The following is a 14566-nucleotide window of genomic DNA, read 5'->3' as shown; positions in this document are numbered from 1 at the left end:
AAGTTAGATCGGATTTAAATCAGTAGACCTATATGTAGAGATTTAAAAAAAAAATTATATTCTGTAGGCCTACCAAAGGTGTTGTAGGTCTTTTATTTATTTATTTTTATTTAACCTTTATTTTACTACATACCTTTTGCTTTGTAAATAGCCAAAATTACCATCAAAAATAAAGTATGGGCCTTAGTGTAACCTTTATTTAACTAGGCAAGTCAGTTAAGAACAAATTCTTATTTACAAGGACAGCCTACTCCTTCCTCATGCCCTGTGGGGATTCTTTAGCTAAATAGCCCAATACTGTACTGCCGACCATCACGTTGTACAGCGCCATATTTTCCATTCCATCCTAATGGAAACCCAGTACCATTCAAAAGTTTGGAAGGGACTCCCAGGAATCCCAGTTCGACAATTAATGACTGATTTGTTCCATAAAGTTCCATCATTTATGTCCAAATAGCCACTTGTTGTTAGCGTGTTCAGCCCAGTAATCCATTTTGATGAGGCGTGAGCATTTCATCTAGACAAAAACTCGAAAAGTTTCGTTACAGTCCTTTAGAAACATGTCAAACGATGTATGGAATCAATCGTTAGGATGTTTTTAACCTCTTCAGTCGACCCTCTACTTTTTTGAACATTTTGTTAAAAATCGCGCAACATTTCAGCGCCCTGCTACTCATGCCAGGAATATAGTACGTTCATATGGTTAGAATGTGTGGATAGGAAACCCTCGGACGTTTTTAAAACTGGTTCAATCACGACTGTGGCTATTACATAACGTGCGTTACATCGGAAAGCGCAGAAAAACCTGATCACAGAAAATGGAAATAAATATCCTTGCGCCACTTCCAGCAATTGTTAACAGTGAGCCGAATTAGATAAGACCGAGCATTCAACTCCCACAGCATCCCCATGTTGTCTAGAGTCTTGTGAATTGAATCATCTTTGATTCTTGGTTGAACCGAAACAGGGGCACCGCTTACCTCCGGTCTCCGCCCAGATCATTCCGGAAGAGCTCTCTCCTGAAATTTTTTCCAAGACGACAGCTAATGATATTTACATCGCCTACGGATGATTTTTATCGCTTATTAACGTTTACTAATACCTAAAGTAGCATTACAAACGTATTTCGAAGTGTTTTGTGAAAGTTTATCGTCTACTTTTTGAATTTTAAAAAATGACGTTACGTTGTGAAATCGCAGTTTTTTTCGTTTATCACACAGTCTACATATAACGATATCTTGGCTTTATATGGCCCGATTTAATCGAAATAAAGACCCAATAGTGTTTATGGGACATCTAGGAGTGCCAACAAAGAAGATGGTGAAAGGTAATGACTGTTTTCTATTTTATTGTGCGGTTTGTGTAACGCCGAAATGCTAATTATTTTGTTTACGTCCCCTGCTGTGCTTTTCTGTTGTAGTGTATTGGTGCATGCTATCAGATAATAGCTTCTCATGCTGTCGCCGAAAAGCATTTTAAAAATCGGACTTGTTGCCTGGATTCACAACGAGTGTAGCTTTAATTTGATACCCTGCATGTGTATTTTAATGAACTTTTGAGTTTTAACTAATACTATTAGCATTTAGCGTAGCGCATTTGCATTTCCAGAGCTCTAGTTGGGACGCAAGCGTCCCAAGTAGAGGCAAGAGGTTAACATAAAACATCAATAATGTTCCAACCGGAGAATTCCTTTGTCTTCAGAAAGGCACTGGAACGAGAGGTAACTCTGTCGGGAGCGTGCGTCTTGAGACCGAGGCTCTCTGCCAGACCACTGACTCAAACAGGTCTCATGAGCCCCTCCTTCATAGTAGAATCCTCATTCAAGTTTCAAAAGACGGTTGACATCTAGTGGAAGCCCTAGGAAGTGCAACCTCATCCATATCGCAATGTGTGCTCGGTAGGCCAAGCTTTGAAAAACCACAAACCTCAGATGTCCCACTTCCTGGTGGATTTTTCTCAGGTTTTCGCCTGCCATGTGAGTTCTGTTATACTCACAGACATCAATCAAGCAGTTTTAGAAACTTCAGCGTGTTTACGATCCAATACTAATAATAATATGCATATATTAGCATCTGGGACAGATTAGGAGGCAGTTCACTCTGGGCACGCTATTCATCTAAAAGTGAAAATGCTGCCCCCTATCCCAAAAAGGTTAAGGAGAAGTCTATCTTTAATTCTTTGAATAACACTAGTATCTTTTATCAATGTTTATTATGAGTATTTCTGCAAAATCACTGGATGTTTTGGAATCAAAACATTACTGCATGTAAGGCGCCAATGTAAACTGCGATTTTTGGATATAAATATGCACATTATCGAACAAAACATACATGTATTGTGTAACATGATGTCCTATGAGTGTCATCTGATGAAGATCATCAAAGTTTAGTGATTAATTTTATCTATATTTCTGCTTTTTGTGACTCCTAACTTGGCTGTGTGTTTTTTCGACTTGGCGGTGATCTAACATAATCATATGTTGTGCTTTAGCTGTAAAGCATTTTCGAAATTGGACATGATGGGTAGATTAACAAGATGTTTATCTTTGATTTGTTGTATTGGACTTGTTAATGTGTGAAAGTTACATATTTCAAAAAAATATTTCTGAATTTTGCGCGCTGCCTTTTCAGTGGAATGTTGTCGCTAGAAAGGTTAATAAAAAAAATATAAAAAATACTTATTCAAAATGCAGATGTTGATTTAGTTATGGATCCATAACAAATTACTATGGGAATAAATATCAGTGATTTACATAATCTTGGAACAAAGTTGTCTAATGAAGGCAAACTATTTACAATCCTCCAATCCGGTAGCTTACTCCCGACCATCACGTTGTACAGCTCCCTATTTTACATTCCATCCGAATGGAAACCCTGACGGTTTTGTTTGTCTCTGAAAAGAAACACCATACTACACCATACTATTAATTAATCCCATATACTATGTTGTTACAAAAAAAGTTTTTAAATTCTCTGGTAATGCCAATACGGAATACTATTACATGCTTCTCAAAGATGCCCGCTGGTTGTCAAACTAGCAATAACTTGCAGTAACAGAAAAAATGGCTTACAATTAAATTACGTGCTACAGAATGCTGCGGCAGTACATTACATTACATTTAAGTCATTTAGCAGACGCTCTTAAGTACGCAAGGTGTGCCTCAGTTTGACACAACTTTTAAAGAAGGAACCAAGGTAGATACTACTCTGGTAAATATTCTCTAGGGGGAAACCAGATCATTATAGTAATAGCAGGCCAGGCCAAAATCAGCCAAGGGATTTGTAATTAATTCAGTTATTATTATGTTCTCCACTTCTCCCATTTCCCCCAATTCTTAGAAACAGCACAGCTAGGAGAATAAGGAAGGCAGCATGTGACTACACACACAGGAACACACGAAAACACACACACACAATAAGATGTCATGGAAACACTGAACACATGAAGAGCCATGTGACAAGATGTTTGGAGAATCATGACAATAACAATATCTCCTGACTACTGAGCAGCAGCAGGCTTCTGCAACTACACGATAGCTACTAGCTGCTCTAGCAGAACAATGTGGAGAAAGAATTACGACTGGTAACAGGATTCTAGGATGCCTTCTGAAAGGCAGAGCAATGCTGTATGCACACACACACATACACACACTCATACACAGAGTTAGAGGGTTGGAGAAGCTTAGCTCCCAGCTAAGACAAAGGCTACAGATGGCTCCTTTTTCCTTTGTTGGGGTTTGAGTTGGAGAGCTGAAGTGCACCAGCATATACACACCAAACCCACAAAAATACATTTACCCTCCTACAAAACACTCGCACACTCACACACACGCACACGCACACGCACACACATACCAACCATGTCAATCAAAATCCCCCATCAAACACCAAATCATGGCCTACCCCCGTCCCCCTTTACCTCACTTCACCCCTACACTACATCAGTGGTTCTCAAGTGAGGGTCACGACCCTAGAATACATGTTTTCATACATATTTTAATTGGCTACTAAATTATTGTCTCAAACACAGCTGCGCATCTTGATTGTTGACCAATGACTACACTTCGACCAACTAACACATCCATGTGTATAGTTAGGGATGACATGTTGTGTGACTTTTAACACAATCACTGTGTTGGCACAACATGATTTGTATAAATGTTTCAACACATTTTGTGTCAATTCCTGCAATTGATGTCTTAAAAGCTGAAAATCACACAACACACCCTAGATGTGTTCGATTATTGACCAATCACATTGTGGATCCGAAGTCTTCATGCATCTACGTCGCGGCCCCATACTCTGGCCCTCAAGCTCTGAAAAATGAAGTGACAACTGACAGCCTGGAGTGAGCCTCAGCCAGCCAGCAGGAGGAATAAGAAACAAGGTACATTTACTCGTTATCTAAATGAGGTGACAATTTGAGGCTAAAGCAGAGCCGACATGGCAACATTTTAGCCATGTTTTTACATGCACATTGATTGACTGATTAATCTTATGCTACACAAAGATAAATAACATATATTTATCTAAACTTTTTTTGCACCTGCTACTGAAATGGTTGTTCCTGTTTAAATGGCTTAAGTAATCTCCTCACAACCCTGACAGTCATTCTGAATGCAGGTTGCGGGTTAATAAAACATAACACTGGCTGGATTCTGACAGAAATTACACTTCACTTTGCAAGCCAGTCTAATGTGATTTGCAGGTAGGTTGTGTAATTCAGTTAACTTTTCCAAATGTTCCATGATTTTCAGAAATGTTCATTGGAAATGTCCTATAAATGGTAGGGTATAAGCAGGAAATCTGATATCCTTCAACCAGAATCTCTGGGAATTTTGGGAAAGTTGCTGGAATTTTGACACCTTACTTGAAGCGTCCCATAAACCAGGGGTTTACTTTTTTTTACCCTTCCGACATTGGGGAACATTATGATAACTTTCCCATAACATTTTGATTCAGAGGGGTTGGGATAAATGCAAAAGACACATTTCAGTTGAATACATTCAGTTATGCAACTGACTAGATATCCCCTTTGCCTAGGAACTCACTTAGTGACGGCCACAGAACTGAAATCAAATGCTATCAACAACCATGTCTTTTTCACTAACAAATACAGTCATGGGTGGTAACTCTTCAATTCAACTCTCCAATTATATTGGAGGAGTGGCTTAGTGGGGGGCAAGTTTTGCATTTGAAAAAGTTTGTCATGGACCCTCAAATCCTCAAAAAGTTCAACAGCTGTACCATTGAGAGCTTCTTGATTGGCTGCATCACTGCTTGTTATGGCAATAGCATTGCCCTTGATCGCATAGTGCTACAGAGGTTGGTGCGGACAGCCCAGGACATCACTCTGGCCAGCTAACTGCCTTTCAGGACCTCTATATCAGGCAGTGTGAAAGGAAAGCATAGAAAATGGTTAGACTCCAACCACCCAAGCAATAGACTGTTCTCTCTGCTTCGCACGGCAAGCGATACCGGTGCATCAAGTCTGACACCAACAAGCTCCTGAACAGCTTCTATGCCTGCCATAAGACTGTTAAATAGCTAACAACATGGCTACTATCTGAGTTGACCTTTGTAATTGATTCTTCTCTATGCACACTCACACACTATGCAGACTAATACTCCAACACAAATACAAACACTCACTCCATCATTTGCTCACACACACATAATATGCACATACTACATTTATAATGACTACACACATCCACTTACAGACAATCACAACATCGGCTGCTACTCTTCATCATATATCCTGATGCCTAGTCACCTTACCCCTATACTTATCTACCTACTTATCTACCTACAGTACCAGTCAAACGTTTGGACACCGCTACTCAGTGTCAACCACTAACCACTACTCAACGTCATCGTAAATTGACTCCTTGACTGGAACGGATGATACATCCGGATGATACATTACAACAAGAAATGACAGATAAATTCTACACATGCATTGAAATCAAAAACAAAGCTCATATCAAAGGACTTACTTGGGCCTACAATCGATAAGGATGCAAGAAGACAAAACAAACAAGACTCAAAAATGACAAAAATCACAAAGTACGAAAGGAAAATCTACACATCCCTTTTAAAAGGGTGTTAAGGCCGAGCCCATGATTCAGAGCTGTTGAATGGAAACCGCCTCGGTAGCCTACAGCAGGATTTACCAAACTTGGTCCTGGGACCCTCCAGGGTGTACCTTTTTGTTTTTTCCCCTAGCACTACACAGCTGATTTAAATCATCAAAGCTTGATGATGAGTTGGTTATTTGCATCAGCTGTATAGTGCGGGCAAAAATCAAAAAGTGCACCTAGGGAGGGCCCAATGACTGAGTTGAGGAAACCGTGGCCTATAGGTAGGAATAGTGGAGCTCTGTGTTGTTTTGCTGAATGGACAGCACCTCTGTCTAGTAGCCAGCTATAGAATTGTTTTGTTTGTGGACATTTAGAAATGTTTTGGGCACAGTCATATTGTCACACAGATTTTTAGAAATGGTAGGTTAAATTGTAAATTGGCAATCCACATGAAAAAGGTTGCCGACCCCCTGCTAAAGGCTACAGTGGTTCCTCCTTTAAAAGTTGTGAGCTTACACCGCGGGACTTAGAGGTACCCAGCATCACAGCTTCATTGCTCCAGACCATCACAAGGGGGACTTAGAGCACACATTATGCATTTGGGTCCCAGGGTTTTTATATGACCAATCATATTGAGTGGTCCCAATGATGAATTTGATGTGAGCCACCAGTCCCTGGTGACTTTCTTCAGTAAAGATGGCTGACAAAACATTACGGGGGATGCAAATGTAAGTAATTATAATGTCATAATGAGTCAAGCAATTTAGAGGAATATATTAGTTAATTTTGTGTAAGCTTGCCTTGCCGTGCAATGCAGCAACATAGCTAGCTAACTATTTACTTGCTTATTGTGTAGTGGAGGATAAAAATAACTGTATGCCTATGGATGTGTAGCTAGCTACAGTATGTAGCCGATCTGTGTATGGACCCTAAAACATTCGGTTCTGAACTAATATTTGTAAGGTTCTGAACTAATGAACCTCAGCTATCATAGTTGTTGTATCAACTTCAAGTCTGAATGGCTTTCTTCAGTAAAGATGGCTGACAAAACATTACGGGGGATGCAAATGTAAGTAATTATAATGTCATAATGAGTCAAGCAAAACATTTAGAGGAATATATTAGTTAATTTTGTGTAAGCTTGCCTTGCCGTGCAAAGAGGAATATATTAGTTAATGTAGAGATGAACGATTGTGCAATTTTTTTTGTCATAAAGTTAATTTACAAAAATCGCTATTTAGCTAGTTAGCTGACTAGCTAACATTAGCCATCTAGCTAGCTGGTGTAATGACATGAGTATAACATTTTAATTTGTGTTGTTTAATGTTTTAGGGACTCCTGAGAACCAGCAAACCAGACTGTCGTCTTGGGAAACAGTGGATGTAAAGAATCTAGCTAGTTAAAGCATTTAATGCAAATTGAATATAACGGTGACTAACCCCATTTCCTACAAATTTGCGCAACCGCGACATTCAAACGAGGCTGCAATGAAAACTAATGGGACTGTAGCGACTGTGTTGACATCAAAATCTGGAGTGTGAACACGTTTCTATTCAAGCGTTGATTGACATGGTAACGGCTCTATAGTATTGGAGAAAAGTTGAAAAACCTGACCCCTCCGACGCTGTACGTTAAATTGTGACGTGTCATGGCGTAACGTACAGCACGCATAAAGCAACTAATTCTGTTTTACAGCCTCTATCTACTTTTAAAAACAAGAAAGGGACAGGGCTGTCAAATTCAGTCCAATGATGTCAAATTCGTCATTGGAACCACTCAATATGATTGGTCATATAAAAAACTTGGGACCCAAATGCATAATGAATGCTCTACCTCCCACTTGTGGTGGTCTGGAGCAATGAAGCCATGATGCTGGGAATACCTTGTCATTTTTTGTGTCATCACTGCAAGCTATCATAACTCTCAAAAGCCGCTGTTTACTTCTGAAGATCAAAAAACCAGATTCAAATTTGACACAAACCTTCAAATAGGTATGTAATGACACATTATATAAACACTTTATAGTGTTTTATTTACATTTTAAAGGTAATAAGGTGATAAGTTAACTCCCTCACGACGCCAGGACAGCGGAGTCAATCACCACCTTCCGGAGACACCTGAAACCCCACCTCTTTCAGGAATACCTAGGATAGGATAAAGTAATCCTTCTCACCCCCCCCCCTTAAAAGATTTAGATGCACTATTGTAAAGTGGCTGTTCCACTGGATGTCTTAAGGTGAACGCACCAATTTGTAAGTCGCTCTGGATAAGAGCGTCTGCTAAATGACTTAAATGTAAATGTAATAAGTTGGACAGATCGAGTGAAAAAAGCTGTTTCCCCACACGACATCTCTCCTTCTCACGATCACGCAATAGGTTTCTCTTCCCCACCCGCCATTTTTTTAAATACCCGACGGAGCTCATTGCCTTCTTGAATCATGCAGAGTGGGCATCATGAAGGTCTCGTCATTGATTTTGTTGGAAAGGGGAGAAATTGTGCTTTACAATGTTATTGATATTACAGTTGATCTGGAAGTATTACGTTTTTTGGGCGCTGAAATAAGGTCAGTTGTACGGACCAGCGCGATGTACAAAAGTGAGTTAGTTCACGTTACAATTGTGTAAGCTTGCCTTGCCGTTCAATGTAGCTGAAGTAACATAGCTAGCTAACTATTTACTTGCTTATTGTGTAGTGGAGGATAAAAATAACTGTATGCCTATGGATGTGTAGCTAGCTACAGTATGTAGCTGATCTGTGTATGGACCCTAAAACATTAGGTTCTGAACTAATATTCGTTAGGTTATGAACTAATGCTATCATAGTTGTTGTATCAACTTCAAGTCTGAATGGCATTAATGAGACCTATGGATTGAGTAGAATATAATAACTGTATTGTGCCAAAGATGCAAGTCCTACATACTGTAGTTATGACCACGCATGAGATTCCCACATTGTAGCCTGTACATTGAATATATTGTAATGACCTGACTAGATCATAAATGAACAATTGTCCAGACAGAGGCTTGAGTTTGCGAATTGACGGTTTATTGAACCAACTTTACACAGGCTACTGTTTGGGCCGTAGCACACGCCAAATAGATGACAGATAACCCACAAGCCAATCGTGACCTTGTCTTGTGAAGCCCAGACGTAAGAGAGAGAGAACAAAGGCTGAACCTGGTCTTAACTTCCAATGCCCAACCCCCCTCCACGCCACTCCGCCAACCACCAGGATGCCCGGCATCAGAACATTCCAGGCATTCCCGTGATTGGCAGATAGCAGGTTGATTGACATGTCGGACCCCGAACACCGGGTACTGGTCAGTACAACACAACCACCTCCTAGCCTAGCACATAACACAGCTGTCTGTGCGGGTCGCTACACAGCCCCCACCACAAAGTCCTCGTCCCCGAGGGAACAAACAAAGTCTCTGAAGCGACCCGGAGGTCTCCTTTGCTCTGCGTGGCCGTGATGGTCGCAGAGTGCCCTCTGGGAACCAGGGATGAAGGCAGGGATATGGGGACAAGGAAGCGGGAACGGGTAATACAGTCCGTGGTTCTGGGGAACCACGCGGTGACACAGGGGGAGACAGGGGAGTGGGCTGTCTGGAGCCTTGTCTGCGGCACCTGAGGGTGGGTGCCTGGAGAATGTCATTGCCAGAGAGGGGAATTGTGGGGGTTCCTGGGGTTTGGGGAGAAGAGGCCCCTCTGTATGGGGCTAACCTGTCCCGGTGCAGTGCCACCTTTCTCCCCTGGGAGGAAGCTGCACCCGTACACAACCTCCCTACCCTCTCCAGGACACTGCAGGGTCCCACCCAGTGACTGTCCAACTTGGGGCATCTGCCTTTTTTCCTTAGGGGCTGTAGACCCAGACCAGCTCCCCAGCCACAAAGTGCCTTCCCGGGTGTGCACGTCATAGTTCCTTTTCTGCCTCACACCTGCATTCACCAGCTGCTCTCTGGCTTAAGGTGTGGGCCGTCTCCAGGCGGTCCTGGAGTCTCCGGGCATACCCGGCCCGGAGGAACATGAGGGCTATCCAGGGGCCGACCAACGCCATCTCCGCAGGGGTGCGGATCTCTCTCCCAGCATGAGGAGGGCAGGCGTGCAGGAGGTAGAGTCTTGGACAGCGGAGCGGCATGCCATGAGGACCATAGGCAGGTGCTTGTCCCAGTCACGCTGGTGTTTGGAAGAGACGATGGCCAGCTGCTGTCCAAGCGTTTTGTTGAAGCGCTCCACAAGGCCATCACTTTGAGGATGGAGAGGAGTAGTGCGGGTCTTGTGCATACCCAGCCTCTCACACATGGTGGCGAACACACGGGACTCAAAGTTTCTGCCTTGGTCGCTGTGGATGGACTCTGCAGCTCCAAACCTGCTGAACATCCCCGCTGTCAGGGCGTCGACGATGGTCTCTGCCTCCTGGTCAGGCAGAGCATAGGCCTCGGGCCATTTTGTGAAATAGTCCATGGCCGTGAGCACCCAGCGGTTTCCACTGTCTGTGGTGGGAACGGCCCAACTACATCCACTCCCCACCCTCTCCATGGGAGCCCCACTGGGAACTGTTGGAGCTGAGCATGAGAGCGGCCTGGGGCCCTTTCTCGCTGTGCAGTTGTCACAGCGGCGACAAAAGTCCTCCACATCCCTCTTGTGCTGCCCCAGTAGAAGCCCTGACGGAGACGGCGCAGTGTTTTTGTGACCCCAAAGTGTCCAGTCCCCACCCCCCATGAGTACTCTGGAGCACAGCCTCCCGCAATGCTTTTGGGACCACCACCTGCCACCTCTCTCTCCCGTAGCTGACTCCTTCCATGCCCGCTGTAGCACGCCATCAGCCAGCCGCAGTCTCTCAAACTTCGACCACAACCCTTTGGTCGCGAGTGAGAGCGCTGTCACCTCTTCCCATGGTGGCCTCACCTGCGCCTCTACCCACTGTAGCACTGGCTGTAGGTCTGTGTCCCGTCCCTGCTGCTGCCGCCATTCAGCCACGTCTGACAGTCTGCAGCTCACAGCAGACAGGCCCGCTCGCCCGACACACTGTGGCACAGACACCCTCCTCTGCCCGCAGCTCTCTCTCCGTCCCTCTCTCCGTTCACAGTGGCGGCAGCCGTCTGCAGTACAGGGCCGACGGGACATGGCGTCGGGCGTTGGAGTGGCGTGCCCTGCCCTGTGCACCACCGTGAAGTCATACGGCTGAAGCTCCTCCAACCAGCGTGCCACCTGCCCCTCTGGCTCTCTGAAAGACATGAGCCACTGGAGAGCAGAGTGGTCAGTCCTTACAGTAAAGGGAAGACCACCCAGGTAGTACTTGAAGTGTTTGACGAAGCCACAACAGCCAAGAGCTCCCGCCGGGTGACACAGTAGCGGCGCTCATGTTTGTCAAATGTTTTGCTGAAGTACGCCACTCTCTCCCCCCCTCTGGCCCCACCTGGGCCAGCACCCCACCCATGCCCACATTGCTCGCGTCTGTGTCCAGGATAAAGGGCAAGGTGAGGTCAGGGGGCGAGCACGGGGGCCTCGATCAGTGCACGTTTGAGGGTGTTGAACGCCTCCTCACACTCCACTGTCCAAGTGAAAGCCTTGTCCTTCGGCAGCAGGCGGTTCAGTGGAGCAGCAACGCTTGAGAAGCCCCGTACAAACCTCCTGTAGTACGAGGCCAGGCCCAGGAAGCTCTTCAGCTGACGCTGGTCGGTGGGGGTGGGCCAGTCTCTGACAGCCCCTACCTTGTCCTCCATGGTGCTGATCCCCTCCTTCCCCACTCGGTGGCCCAAGAAGGACACCTCTCTCCTCATGAAGTGGCACTTCTCGGGGTGGAGCTTCAGACCTGCGGCAGCCACCCTCTCCAGCACACGCCGTAGCACCCCAGGGCTGACTGGAAGGAGCTGCCATGGGCCAGGATGTCATCGAGGTATACCAGACACTGCTGTCGGGGGATGCCATCCAGCACCCTGTCCATCAAACGCTCAAAAGTAGCTGGAGCGTTGCACAGGCCAAAGCACAGGACCTTGAACTGCCAGTGTCCTCTGTTAGTGGAGAACGCAGTTTTGGCTCTGGCCTCTGGGGAGAGGGCACCTGCCAGTAGCCGCTGCGGAGGTCTAGTGAGGAGAACCAGGAGGACCCCTAACCAGGTCCAGCGACTCATCGATACGTGGTATGGGGTATGAGTCCTTCCTGGTTACCTCATTCAGCCGCCTGTAGTCCGCACAGAACCTCAGCTTGCCCCCCTTCTTCGGAACCATGACGACTGGCTCCGCCCAGGGGCTGTCTGAGGGCTCAATGAAGTCTGCCCGCTGCATCTCCAACACAGCCTTGTCTGCCGCCTCCTGGCGTGCCAGCGGGATACGAGCGGGACGCATCTTGATTGGTCAAGCATCACCTGTGTCGATCTCATGCTGCACCAGATGGGTCTGACCCACCTCTTCCTCACTCAACGCAAAGCTGTCTCTGAATTCAAACAGCAACTGCCACAACCGTTTCTGCTGCTCGGGGTCAAGACCAACACAGTTCCTCCCCCATATCTCCCTCACTGCAGACAGTGTCCTCTCCTCTCCCATCTGGGGTAGCTGGGCTGGGGGTGCGGCCCGGGCTCAGAGGGCTGTGTCATGGAGGTAGCTGGGGGAATGTAACACACCGCCGTAGGTGACAGGGGGACTGGGGAAAAGTCACACACAGCTGTGGGGGGGGCGCAGCCATGAGTCTCTGCTGCTTTAACTGTTGGAGTAAATGGGTTGTTGGGTTGAGTGACTGTGACATTAGGGGGCCATGGTGACTTCCGTCCCTCCTGGAAGCTCAGTGTGCCCCTATTTAGGTCTAACTGGCAGCCTGTGCTCCTAAGATAGTCCAACCCCAGGATACAAGGGTCCTGCACAGCCGCCACCCACACAGGATGACGCACAGTCCTGCCCCTACTGTCAGAGTCATTATTCCCTTCCCTTTCATGGGTGCCAGCTCACCTGTGACTGTGCGGAGCTGCACAGTTGTAGGCTCACACTGAGTCCAACCTGGCACAATATCTGGCCTCACCAGGGTTACTGTGGACCCAGTGTCCACCAGGGCGGAGCAGGGCACCCCCACAGTGACAGGGACATGACAAAAGTCCCCAACACAGGTCCGCCCACCACAACAACAGGCTCCATCCGCTTGCCCTCGTCTGCTTCTGGGGAAGTGGAGCCTTGCTTCCCCCGTCTGTGCCGGTGGGCTCCTCCTGAAGATGATGGTGGTTGGGATAGAAAGCCAGGGTCCGCACTACCCGGTCTATGCGGACCCCGAGCCGTTTCCCTGAGCTCTGGGGGACATGGGGCAATCTCGGCGCAGATGGCCTGGCTGGCCACAACCCCAGCAGACCCTGGGACCAGGGCTTGTGTTTCGTGCCGCCTGTAGCGACACAGCCCGAATGAGTTCTGTCATTTCGGCCACCCAAGCAGGCTTTTCCGGCTCCGGGCTGCTCTGCCCCCCAGCTCGCACAGAGGGTGTGTCTCCCTGCACCCCCACCAAAGCCCCAGCTGAAGCCCCAGCCCACACCAGCTCCCTCTCCAAAGCCATCTCCAAGGCTGTCTGCAATGACTCAGGATGAGCCAGCTGGGTCTGTATGCGCAGCTCCGTAGGGGAGAGCGCCTGTATGAACTGGTCCCGTGCTAGCTCGCTCTGCACGGAGGGGGGCATGTGAGCATATGCCCGCCGAGAGAGGCTCTCAATGTCATTCGCTAGCACCCGTAGAGGCTCTCCAGGCTGCCTGTGTCTATTCCTCAGTTCGGAGCGCAGTAGCCCGGGCTGTACACACTGTCCATAGCGCCTCCTCAGTGCTCCCACTAGAGCACCATAATCATGCCTGTCCTCGGGGCTAATCAATATCAAACAGGCCAGAGCTTCATCCGTGAGGCATAAAGCCAACTGCAGTGCCCTTTCTTCATCCGACCACCCCCCTAAAATGAGCTAACAGTTCAAACTGAGCATGAAAAGCTTCCCAATCCGCCTTACCGAATACTGGGTCTTAACAGATACGGACGCAGCCGGGAACTGGGCGCCGCCATGTTTGTTTACATCCTGAGCCCCAGATTCCTCGTCACGCGCCGCGTCGGACGCGCCACTTCGGTCCGCCCACCAGAATCCGCGCGAAATACACTCGACGAAGCACTCATGCCCGCTTCAGCGGCCATCACTCTAACGTCCTCCCTCAAGCGGCCTCTGCGCTCCGACGCCCTGGCGATCTCCTCAGACAGAACCCCGACGTCCATTCACACGCACCTCCTTGGCCATAATCGTCCCCTACCTCCACCTTCACTTTCGGATTCCCTCGAAGCATTTTCAATCCCCGTTCTCACCTACGGTAGCTAGCCACATAAGTCAGCTAGCTAGCTGGCTAACTTGTATCAACGTTTTTACTTCTGACACCAATGTAATGACCTGACTAGATCATAAATGAACAATTGTCCAGACAGAGGCTTGAGTTTGCGAATTGACGGTTTATTGAACCAACTTTACACAGGCTACTG

Source organism: Oncorhynchus nerka, linkage group LG23 (genome assembly GCF_034236695.1).
Source record: "Oncorhynchus nerka isolate Pitt River linkage group LG23, Oner_Uvic_2.0, whole genome shotgun sequence".
Lineage (NCBI taxonomy): Eukaryota > Metazoa > Chordata > Actinopteri > Salmoniformes > Salmonidae > Oncorhynchus > Oncorhynchus nerka.
This window is presented reverse-complemented; position numbering follows the sequence as displayed.